Source organism: Corvus moneduloides, chromosome 10, assembly GCF_009650955.1.
Source record: "Corvus moneduloides isolate bCorMon1 chromosome 10, bCorMon1.pri, whole genome shotgun sequence".
Taxonomy (NCBI): domain Eukaryota; kingdom Metazoa; phylum Chordata; class Aves; order Passeriformes; family Corvidae; genus Corvus; species Corvus moneduloides.
The window spans coordinates 12,747,899-12,761,274 of record NC_045485.1 but is presented as its reverse complement, the minus strand read 5'-3'; the positions used below and the strand labels follow the sequence as shown (position 1 = coordinate 12,761,274).

Sequence of the window (13,376 nt, the reverse complement as noted above, 5' to 3'; positions counted from 1 at the left end):
TTCCATGGCATTTAGTTCCTCTTTAGATTGTAGGAAGCATTTACTGGGGTACAGTTCAGAACTTTAGAGTTCATTTCAGAGATCATATGTGCAACTAATCCCTGAATACCTTGAATGTGAAAAAAGAATTCATTCTGAAGAAATAATTTCATATCCCAAAGCTTCCAGTGTATTCTCTCTTTCATTGAAATTATTGAATGTAGCAAGATTAGATTTGTGGAACTGAGAACAAAGAACTGTGGAAAATGAGTTTCTTGGTTTATGTGTTTAACAAATCCAAATGTGTTTTCATACCCTTCAGGCCCTCATAATAGATGAATATTGCACAAAAATGAACCTGAAATAGATTTCTACTCACGCTTGCTGTCAGTCACCTTCCAGCCCAGCTTGGTCTTACTGCTCATCTCTTCTCCTTTTACTCCCTAAATGGAATATTAAAGAAATTATGTTAATTTAGTAACTCTGAAGTGTCATACAACAGAACTGAGACAAAATTAGGTTTTTATACTCCCTGTTATCAACCACAGGCATTTTTGCAACATCAAACATTAAGAGTTTCAGTATTTAAAAATATTATTGCTGCAATCATTTGTTTCCATCTAGTCTTGCATCTTCCAAAATTTTCTGATTGGAAAGAAGGACAAAGTTCTCATATTCTTATCTTTTCATAGGGGTAAGATTAATGCACATAGAAAACCTTTGAACTATGAATAAATGGGTGAGCTTTTCCTAAACTAGGTTATCACTATGTAATGGTCATGACCTCCAGTTATAAAATGAAATTCTTTCAATAACTGCCATAATGGTGCCTTAAGATGCCTAGAATGAATTTCTTTAGTTATCTCTTAGAGAAAAAGAATTAAGATGATTTCTTATAAAGAACTTTTCCGTATTCCACATGATGAAAATCCCAAGCTCTGCCAAAAATTACCCTTCATTTCTCCTTATCTTTCATGCAATGTGTTTTAAAAGATTACACTTTCTTTAGCATTACTTGATATAACCAGAAACCCTTTGGGCTCAATTCCTGACTCCTAACTAGAAATGGAGCATGATAACACTGAATGTATAATTTAAAGATATATTAGTAAAATACACGTTTTATTAGTAAATAATATTTGTGGCAGCATTAATTTTTTATGCATGATAATTACAGAATTAAATTTTCTCTTCCATTGCTGATGCATGTCTCTAAATTAAAATAGAGGGAAGCCTCAGAAAATGTGAACTGACACCACTCCATTGATTTTGTAGGTTAATGTTCAAATCCAGTACCTATCAGGTCAGTTGGTCTGGTGTTCCTATTAACAAAACAATAAATGTTTATAGGAATTATACAAAGGATCACATTAATTCCTCCTTCACCCTATTGTCTCACCCAAATGATGTTTGGCTCTGCTGAACAAGATACTTTTTTAAACAATTAGAGGTTAATACATTCCTGTGAAACTCCAGCCTTTTTAGAAACAACATTAGTTTGTTTTTCTTCACAAGTTTCAATTTAGTAAATAAAATAAAATAAATTGACATGATAATATTGAAAAAAAGCATTGCTACTGAAAACTTAAGGAAGAACCTACATAGTCTTGTTGTTCCACAATTAAACCATCAATAATATTAAAATATTCCTATGCTATATCTGGATTTAAAAATTTTACCACTTCTAGGCATCATATTAAAATATTATTAATTTATAGTGAAAAACCATAATAAAGGGGAAAAAAACCTTGAAAATTGAACTTCAGCGTTATTAAAATAATTTTAATTTAGAAATTTACTTCTGCCAAGATCTTCATCTTTCAGAAACATGCATTAGTATTTCAGTTGCTTTAGCTTACTTGTGTTCTACATAAACATACAATGTCAGAAGAGCAGAAGAGTCAAGGTTTTCTCATTTCTATTTTTAAATTATTCTCAACTTTACAGCTGCACCAATGGCTTTTGTACTTTAATGAGCATCAGGCTTTTGTTTGTAACAGATCAGGTGTAGGGGAGATGATAAAAGGGATTGAAAATTTTAGTTACAGCAAGATATGTTGTTTAGCCAAAAATATATTATGCTGCAGTAATATAAAAAATGTCACAGAAGAGCCTTTATATAACTCTTCAAAAGTACACGAGCTCATCTTTGCACCTGCCTTTCTAAGGGAAGGTCCTATAAATGAAAAATCTCAAATGAAAATGTAAACTTCTGTTTCCTGTTAGAATCTTTTTCAGCTTGATTTTTAAAGGATAGGAAGCCACATTTTAAAATCCCAGGTGAGGCCTCGCCTGTCCTCTTTGTATTTTGCTCAAGAAAAACTCTGCTGATCTTATTCTTTTGCAGCTTTTAATCTGTTTACATACTTCTTCCTTTTAATTGTAAAAATTTGTTGCATCTTTAGAACATGTTCTAACCTATGTTACTTACTCATTGCAAAGTATCTATGCATTTCATTTTCCAGAGCAAATACAAAATAAAACAAGCAGCACTGGCAATTGCAAAATGGAAATGATGAACCACATGATAATTATCCTTAACCAAAATTTCTGCATTGACATTCAAAAATGAAGTTTCAAATGTTAAATATTCTATAATAAAAATCAAATGTATGTGGAGTCACTGGGAAAACCTATACCTCTTGGTTAGATATTGTACATAAAATTAAACACAAATAAGGTCATACCTATGGGATATTTCGTGCCTTTACCCTAAATTAGGTCACATGAAACACACAAAAGCTATTTATACAATGAATGCAGAGCTATAGCTGACTTTCCTCTAGGCATAATACAAGGTGCCTATAAATTTGCCTTTCTGGTCAATCCAATAAAGCTAAAGGTCATTGGATAATGCAGTCCTTCGCCCCAGTTATGGTCTTCTATCACTGGGAGGGCCAATGGGGCATGGACATGAGCAGCTGAAATATTTCACATTGACTCAAAAGAGCTGCAGGTGTAGAAGAACCTTCTTCAAATTAAACTTTAAATGACTTTCCATTGGTGCTAACTTCATTAGAAAAGCAAGGAAACAGGAGGGTGGTAAAAAGTCTACAGAACAACACAAATTTTACATACACCTTTTCATTGTTACAAAAAGCTTAATAACATTGAAGTTACAGTAGTTACATGGTCTTTTCTTTAGGTATGACAGTGCTTCAAAATATTTAATTTAATTTGAATAAAACAAATTTGTTTTGTTAGAAATAACAAGGACCATGGTGGATCATTTCCATTTTTATCTGGTCAAGTGCTCTGGCATGATGAATAGCACATAATTCCTGATTCAAGTGCAAAACAACTCCAGCCTTTGTGACCAAGCAAAATTTAGAAGACATGCTTACTTGATCAATTTGAATAAGCTGGGTATGAGTCTTCTTGGGAAGAGACAGTGAAAAAGATGTGCTAGACAGAGTAGAGTTATCTGAGACTGGTATTAAATATGGTCATAAGATTGTCAAAAACTTTATTAATGTTAATAACAAAGCAGCAGAACACATCAGGAACCAGCCAAGCTTTTGCATTTTATACACACCCCTGTTGAAGTATATCCCAACTAGACTGAAAAAGGACATCTATTAGAGAACTAAAAAGTCCAAATACTGTGTAGCAGGAAATCCTACATTTGATGAAAAATGTCATAAATGAAACCAGAAGCAAATGAAGACCATTAGCATGACATAATGTTCTAGCTTAGATATTTTAAAAAATCACATTGGACAAAACCACCCCAAAAATTAAGCAATAAGAAGAAGCAATCTGACATAAACAAACAACAAAACAAAGAATCCAGTCTCAAGGAACACAGCAAGAAAATCTGAATTCTGCAAAAAGCAAGGAATAATTTCAATATGAAATTCTTGTGTCGCTAACTACAAAATTGCGTATAACTTTCCTGGTCGTATTTTGAGATATTGCACAACACAAAAAAGTTCTATTTCATGTAATTTTACTTCTCATCCACATCACCTGTTGTAGCAGCAGGTAGTCAAACAATTGCAACACACTAATACCAGATTCCCTAATGTGACTCACTGGAGATCACTAACGATACTACTTTTATCCTGGTGGCATAAAGGTAGCACAAAAATGGAAAAAACCTGCTCTACATGGAAGGCAATATTTTGAGTCTGAGAGAAAATACCATATGGAAAATTGTTTTCTTCTGTGTCATCATCAAACAATTTCTAAATGGTGTTAAAAGCTTCTTATGATTCAGAGATAATTTTATAAATATTCATATACATGCAAGTACTCCTACATTCTTCATGCAATTGCTAATCAGCTATTTATTTTAATTAATAATCACATATTTAGTTAAATTGCTAGTACGCATTGCTTTTTGGAGGCACCAGCACAAATTTTAACATAAAAATTCTACTAAAGGTTTATTGGAGGAGTTTTTTAAACCTTGTACAAGATGCATCTTGTATCTGTAGCCCATTCACTAGGTCCATATTAGATTTTTCATCCAGGTTACATTATCATTTAACATCAGAGCATGAGATTTTAACGTCTGTTTTTCTGAATGCTTCCCTCAATCTCTTTTGTTAAGATAGATGAGGTTAATCTGTATTTAACCTTTTTATTTGACCATAAAAATTCTTTAAGTTTTCTGTTGGAAAACAGAAAAATAGCAGGTTAGTCTTATTCTACATTTCTGCATTTATTCATTTATTATACATTATTTCCATGATTTTGAAATAATCAAAATAAAGGTTTAGGACTTGTGTAGACACCTGAAGAAAACAGACGTATTTGTAGGAGTGTTTAGATCCCAGCAGTTCCTATTTTGCTCTGCTGTTAAAAATATTTTTTAAAATTTTGATCATTCAAATTCTATATCTAGAAACAATAGAAATACAAATTTCAGTGAAGTTCTACTTGTAGGCTTTTTCACATGCTAGGTAGAATACAACTGCAAAGAAAATGAAACAAAGAACAATGCTTCATGGAACAGTGTGTGTAGCTACAAAGGATTATAATCCAGATGGATTATTTTTTGTTCCTGAATTAGTTATGAAAATATGGTGGCACACCACAGCCACACAGGAATAATGAACCTTCACAAAGTGGTGCTTTGTTCAGGGAAAGAAGGTTTTGCAGTCATAACAGTAATTAATTCTAAGCCAGAACTAATTTTCTTCTTAGTTGTTACCTCCCCTCTTTTCTTTTAATTTTGCCATTAGAAATGGCAAATGTTTTTCAAGTTCAATGTCACCATTATAGGATATTCAAATTCATATAATTCTTTTATATTTCAGATTAGATTTATTGTCTTATTTTTTATGCTTCTGTGAATATAAAATATTTTCTAACCCAAAAAAAACCCAGCAAAAAGCATTTGTAACCTAGATAAAGGCATAACCAGGAAACGTGAGTATTTTTATTTATCATAAGAAATTCTTAGAATCATTGTTTTCAATTGAGTGAATTAACTGTAATCTGGAATAGATATTTATAGTTGATCATATTGCAGGTGGTATCTTGGGGTAGTCTTACTTAATTTTTATATTAATAGATTTTAGGATGGTTATTACTTCAACCAAATCATCTGTCATTGAGTGTAAAATGCTGGACAATATCATTAGTGCAATTAATTAAGCACCTAATGCATTGTGAGGAGGATATTCAATTATGCCCCACTGGAATTGCACACCATGAGTGTCTTAACCAGGTCAGTTTGAAATGCTTGTATCCATCATTACAACATCATTCAGTGCAACAGAGAGACTGAACTAAATCATCCAGTGACTATTCAGCCACTAATTTCCTATTTCAGCCTTGTCTGACATATATATTAATATTATTTCTCGATTTCCTCCTTGAACATGCATCCCATGGGAACATTAAATGCAGATGTGGTACAATGGTTGGCTTGCAATAAAAAAATAAGGCTACATTTTAATGCAGTTTTACCAAGAGAGAACTATCACAAAGAGCCATCTAAAGGTAGAAAGCTTTAGCCAATACTTCATATCAGTTTAAAGGCAAGCAGGTTAGTTGAATGTGTTCATCAAAACTACTTTGAGACGGGATATTATTGTTCTATCCTATTGCATAAATCTATGAGACTTGAAGAGTTTATTTCACACCTTTTCCAGAAATTATTAGAAACCACAAGAAGACAGAAATCACAGAAATTTTTAACAACGTGAAGATCAAAGTGGTTGAAGACATGAAAAGATTTATATATCTGTTGACTGGAAGAAATGTAGGCTGTAATCACCAAAGTAAATATTTCTGAATAACAATCACGAAAGTGGTTTAGCAACGACATTTAAGCTTTTACAGATTATGCTGAATTACAAAATTGATTTCTGCTTTGTGTGTTACTTTCCAAGACTGCCTGAGCAGAAGTGGTGGTTACAAATTTTCTGGTGTAAATGTCTTCCACCCCAAATGTTTTGCCAACAAAAGTCTAACTCCAAGAAATTCTTCAGTGTGTTTATTTCCAAAATTGACTACTAATGAGCCCTACTACTCCCAATAAACATCCATATCTAATTTATGGCTATATTTTAAGATTTCCTGTTTAAAATTTTAAATCCAGTTTAGGACAGATAAAAAATTCTAACTTCTAAAATAAAAATTAAAAATATGAAGCCCTACCTCACAGAGGTATCTTTCTATTGTTTATTTAATCCACCATATGTCTCATTTAAAACAAAGTGGGTATCTGCAGATGTGTGAATGGAAGAACAGTGCAATGACAGCTTTGCATTCTGCTGCTACCAAACTTTAGAGAGTAACATGTAACACATTGAGGCACTTTGTTTAATGACAGGTAAAAAGGAAAGAGTTGAGTTCAAGTCAATTCAAAACTGATTTTTAATTATTTCCTTCTATAAATGGCTTTATATTTCAACTAGATGGTGCTCTAAACTATACAATGGCAACTTTGAGATGTCCGACTTTTTTTGGAGCTCTTCAAATGCAAAATGCCCTAACCAGATATTTAGTTCTCAGGAACACAAGACATTTTCCAGTTAACATGCTTCTTAATCTCTAATTCTGTTTCTATAGCCGTCACTCCTAAATTCAATAGCCATGAAATCTGCCGCTGATTTAAGAAAAGGTATTGTTACCATCTTACCATGTGCTGATTTCAATAGGTGCAAAGACACAGCAATATTTCTTAATTTCCCCAGCTCTTTCTAGAATATTTCCAGACAAAGATTTGCTTTCACTTTTTCTCTTACATTTCAATATTATTGTAGATTGAGATTACCTGATGTGCTGAATCTGAATTGACCCTCACAAAAAGTATAGTGAAATTATACAGGAATTCCAGTGACCTGTATATTTATCAACCTCCTCTGCACTCAGTATGCAGATCAGCATACTATGTACTTAAGGCTGTTACAATCAGAATTACTAGGAGATTCTTAATTAAAATCTCATGATTCCTATGGTTGCTATGGTAACTCAGACTAAATAAAATAATTTGAGTGATACTACATCAGCACTCTTTGTTGTTTTTAATGTAGGTTTATGATTGCAATCACTATATTAACAACTATGCTTACTTTATTAGCATGATTTACTTCTTCTTGGGAATACAGCCTTAGGGATACATTTTAGGCTGCTTATGCTCCAAGCAGACAGAATTCATTAAATCCAGGCACTAATATCAAATATGTTCATGCCATATAACTGACCTATAGATATTGAATCTGCTGGGGGTCTGATGACAGAAGAGTATATTTTCAGTATAATTCTGATATTCTGCCTCCTCCTGCATATTTGAAAAGAACTGAATATCATGGCAAGTGTCTTATATAAAAGTTATGGTAAAAATTAATGGCAATTCCAGTTTTTAAAAAATAGACCACATAAATGTTAAATTTACGATTTTATATGTTATCATGCCACTCCATTGTGCCTGTGACACTGGTTGACAATTTGACAGTTCACTTCTACACAAGTGACTTAAATATAGAGATGAAGCTGTATTGATATCACAGAATTTGACTTAGTCTTTTGTCCAGTGAGAAATTAAATGGCAGCTTCTGTGAATAGTGAAGATACCCATGACATGCAGCTTAGTGGTGGAGGAACAGTGCAGATGAAACTCATTGCTTTACACTCAAGTTACATTGTTAGCAGCTCACAGCAGTACCGATGAACGTGAAGGATGAAGCTGAACCATTACATCCAAAATTAAAGCCTGAGCTGTTCATGGCATGGCGGCCTCTCTTGGATTCAAAGCAACATGAATTCCATCCAAAGCTAATATAACTAAACCACCATTACAGAAATTGTTAGGTATGACATAGGTTACATTTTCTCCTAAGGTTCAATCTATGGTTTGCTTTTCTCTAACCCCGAAGAATCTTATAAGTTGTCCTAATACACACACAGGTATAAACAGAGCAGATCACTCTGTCACCAACCACCAAATCATAAAGCACAGTATCTATTAATGAGAAGACAAAATATTGCAGGTGAATTCCAAAACACTGCCTGTCCTTTAAACAACTTTTGATATGTGACAACATATTTGTCACTAAAGTAGCAGTGCACTCAGTCGAAACTGGCACATAATTATCATTAATAATGTTACTTATTAGTGATCGCTTCATTATGGGTCTCTTAGTTTGGTTTTGGTTGTTTATCAAGGTCATTACTCTTGTGCTGGAGCAAAGTACAGGCAGCTAAAGAAGCCCATGAGAATTAGAACTGTAAAAGATCAAACACAGAAACTTTAGAAATTTTTGCTAATATAGTTTTCTGACATCTTTTAAATGGGACAATTTATCTTGTTGGCAAATTTCTTAAGACAAAGAGTTACTTACTAAGACAAATGGTTACTTTTCCATTTCTCTCTAGATTCTTCAAACGCATAGACATTTTTGAATCTCATCAATACTGAAAATTCCACAGCAAGGCCTCTGGGTGAAACCAATTAAAAATCTCCTTCAGCTCCTGAGAATGATTTGAACTATGGTTAATTCTTCCCAGATTAATGTGCTTTCATTGCTCATTTCTTCACACACAATGAAAGAAAATCCTGTTTATAGAATCCTATAAACAGGATTTTATAGACTCATACATAGCAGGATGCAATAAATATTCTGCACATTATGAATTAGAAGGGAGATGGCAAATATATGGTGCTGGGTGGAGGCTTACTATCAGGTCAGCAAGTAAACAACCAAGTATCTAAAATTTGCACATATTTACCATCAGAATTTTTGTTTACTCAAACAATTTGAAGACAGGTTTGTGTAGTAAATTAACACTTATCACCACATACTGTTTATTCAGTATATTTGATTAAACATTTATGTCATTCAAATATCAATCAAATATATAAATATTTGCTCTGAGCTTCAAATTTAGTTATTTTTCACAAGCAAATCTGCAAAAATTTCATTGAGATAAATGCAAGTGCTCCAGAAATGAGAAGAAAGAATAAAATTTAATTCCTTCATCTATTTTAGAAGCAAGTAGAAACTTTAACTAAGCCACAGGGGGGACTATGATTTTGCAAAATGTATAATCAATGTTGCCAATGTCATGATTTGAAAATTTACTCAAGCTCAAAGAGTCAGTATGCAGGTTTTACTTAAATAAATCTATATTTTCTCAAGTCAAGAACAAAGATAATTTAGTGTCCCATTTTTGCTAACATTAGTTATCCACATGCTGTAGTCAGGTAAGCTTAGAAATTCCAGTTGGAGTTGTTCACTTTCTGTCAAACATCATAGGAAATACATAACACTTTTTGCTTTCTATATTTACAGGTCATTTGCTTGCTTGTTTTTGTGACAACTCAGGGTTGGTGACAGTCTGCCCTTCACTTGAACAGATCCAATGTTTATTAACAGCAGCCTGAATGCAGGAGGTCAGGGGTGAGTGGAACAGGAAGATTCTCATCCTTTTCAGCAGGAAGCAGTATATTGCAAACAGCATATCAAATATGTAACAAATCCTAACATTGAGACTGCAGCAAGAAAAAACTACATTCAATGGAATATTTTCCAGAGCAGAATCAAAATGTAGCTCCTGGCAAACAATATTTAGCAAAAAAAAAGACAGCATTTTTCTAAATGTCACCATATGTATTTTTAGACATCTGTTAGTACCAATTAAATGAAATTACAAGTTATTAAGTCAAATGAGATTTTCCTGTTATTCCATTCATTTGCAATGTTATCTCCTCCATACTTGATTCACGACAGTCAATCCAGACTATATTTAAAACAGAAGCAAATGGCTGTTCTCTCGCTGTGTTTCTGAATTAAGTCTGGAGTATGCACATCACATGTTTTGAAAAATCATTCACACGGAAGTGTCACATTAACACAAATAATGCTATAATTGAGATGTTGTCACCTCTTACCACTGACACAAAAGTACCAAGTACCATGCAGCAAATTTTTTTCAGTAGGAAGTACACTCACCAGCTCAAAATAGCTAATTTAGAGAGCTCAGGGAATTAAAACAACCTACTTACTTTTTTAGTGTAACTAATCAGCTAGATTTTACATTCCACATTGTTGTATTGGAAATACCTAAGCGGACCAAAATGTAAACAGTGTGCCTCTGCAAACACATTCTTTTGGTTTCCGAGAACTTTCAGGAAAAGTGTATTTTGAAAATGGATCCTTGTCTTCTGTTTAAACCACCATGTTATGATTATTTACATCCACCAAAAACATGGATAGTTGACAAAAACACAGATAAAGGAATTACATACACATAGGATTCCTATCCCCCTGTGCATCAAATTCTTTAACCTCTTCCAGTGCTGCAGGAAAGGACAGGGCAGCCAAAGAAGAAATAAAATGGATGCTACACAGCATGGTCTGCAGAGCTCATAACTTGGAATTTCTGAAGAAACTACTATGCTGTGTTTGTAGAAAGAGGATGAAAAGAATTAAATACAAAAGTACTAACCTTGAAAAACTGGGCTCTAGCAGGAGGTATAGACTTGTATCTAAGGGTGGAGGAAAATAAACTATGAAGTTTTGATTCGCATAAGATTGAAATTGGAAATGATAAGTATGAAATTTAAATGAGTAGATTTTGCTTTGGTAAGAAAGAGGAGAAGTAGATAGTCAAAAAAGACCAGTTACTAGAAATTAGACCGACATCTCCAGTGCTGATTTTGGGCATCCAACTTGCATCTCCAAAGAAATGCAAACAGAAGTCGATTCATGCTCTTCTGAGATAGAAGGGAGCTTTGCCAATGAGATGAAGCCCACAGCCAGGAGAAAAATCAAATATTTACAAAGAAAGGCTTAAACTGTTCTGCCAGAGCCAGCTTCAGTAGGAGTAATTTAATTGATGTTAATAGTACTTTAGCTGACAACTCTGCAAATTAAGTAATGAAACTGTTTCATCTGTGTGCATATGAGGAGTTCAACATTTTCGTTCTATCCCATTCAGCTGCTCACATTTTTGGTCTGAGTATTGCTCTTAATCTCTTTAAATCTGTGACTTCTTTTTTGCATAATAAAGTAAAAGCCAACTGTAATGTGATAAGACCTTCTTTTTCTTTGACAAAAAGAAACTTAGGAATCTGCCAGTATTAGGTAAAACCTTTTGTTCCTTAAAATTGCTGTAGACAAATTGCCTACTGCAAAAAAATATTGCCTGCTGCTCACCAGGATTCCAATTCTGAATGTATTTTAAATTTTCACTGAGAGGTGACTTCATCAATGTCACTATAAGGATGCTGCTCAGTCTCATGAAAAAAATGAAAGGGAAAAACAATATTGTCTTCATACTTTCTTTAGTCAACAATTTTCAGAAGCTATTAACAAGTCTCCAGGCTTAATTTTTAAACCTCTTTCTGATAAATAGCTTAAAAGTATTCAAGGAAAAGTGTCCAAGTAACCTAAAGTTAAGTTTGGATATACTTGGACATTGAATGAACTGGTACAAAACAAACCACATTGAGTGCTGGTTTGGGTTTGTTCTTCAGTGTGAGCAGCACTTATGATCAAGCCATGTGAGCAGGCAGAACTAGGTATTTTGGCTTCATAGAAGGCAGCAGATGTCCTCTGATAGATACTGAATTATGTTTGAGCTGGGGACAAATAGATATTCTGAATCAGTGCTTAGCTGGTTTATCAGACAATATAAAGAAAGCGTTATCATTTTCACCATGTCTAATATGTAGCTGTGTCAGTATTCTAAAGTCACGGGAGTTCTTATCCTTTGAAACTTTTATTTCTTTTTATTGGGAGTAGTTTTAGAAGCATTTCCTAAAGCAGAAGTCCTGTTTGTCAGTGCTGACCTCAACACATGAACAAAGAAACAACCTAACAACATTACTGAGACCATGACTGAATATATGTAATGACTCAGCAAAACAGAATGTAAATTAGAAATTGAAAAGATGCAGGAATAGTTTATACAAGTGAAAGAGAACAGTCTTAACATTCTCATAATTTTTAAGAAACACTCCTTATGTAGCTGTCCTAAAAGCCTGGCCCATTCTCATATACCACAGGTTGCAAGGATTTCAGAACTTTCTCCTGCTTGTGAAAATCTCTGCATGAATGTGATAAAACACAACTCTGCAATAAAACACTGCATTATGGCAGAGCCCTGCTCCACCACCTACTCATTAATAAACAGCTGCCTTAAAAATGAGGTAACTTGATGCTTTTTCTTGCCTCCACTTTGCCTTTTTGGGGGGTAGTAAATATAGGAAAATTAATTTCCTGTACAGAATTGTTAAGTGGGCTATGTTTTGTTAAAATCCTGCTTCCTCGATGATCCCAACACATGCCTAATTCACTCTCCAGCCTTAGTTCTTGCTTTGAGTTTAGAGTTCAAACTTAGTTACAATGAGGAATTTCAGTCAGAAGTTTATTTCTCTATAAAGTAATTTAACTTCTGTTTAATCGAGGGTATAGGGTAGATGTTGTCAAATTCATTTAGTTAAGAGCAGAATACAAGAAAAGAAATTTATTTGACAAGCTAATAGTTTTCTCAGAAACATATACAACTGCTCCTAACAGCCTTTTGTCACTAGTCTTTTATTTGAATCTCCGTAGGTGAGAAAGAGGCTGTCTGGATATTTCGAACTAGATATGGCAAATGATTTTCTTCTGTAAACTCAGTGGGTTGTAAAGGCTGTTACATGTCTAGTTCACCATGATAATTATGCTGACAGAAATAGTTCCTTCAATATTTAAGCCTGTTTTAAAAGGAGCAATAATATTTAAAAAATGAGTTCTGTGATGTTTTACACAATTCTGAAGCTATTTCAGTCTGCATGTCTAATGCATAGGTGATGTATCCTTGAAGCAGGCTTGCAAAGTCGAAGGTAGTGCATGTCATGGGAAGAGAAATAAGCAAAGCATTCGTTCTACACCACAGGCAGTGACACTGTTGGCATGGCTGATGGTTCAAAAGTACATTTTTCTTGCTATTAT

At 33.6% G+C, this 13,376-nt stretch overlaps 1 long non-coding RNA gene across 8 annotated transcripts in view; it reads right to left on the bottom strand.

Moving 5' to 3' along the window:
- Positions 1–13,376, bottom strand: part of LOC116448550 — a 436,138-nt gene that overhangs the window by 134,140 nt on the left and 288,622 nt on the right. For all 8 annotated transcript variants that reach the window (XR_004242002.1, XR_004242006.1, XR_004242008.1 and 5 more), the window contains one exon: positions 359–422. This is a non-coding gene — a long non-coding RNA (uncharacterized LOC116448550). The remainder of the gene's footprint in view (positions 1–358; positions 423–13,376) is intronic.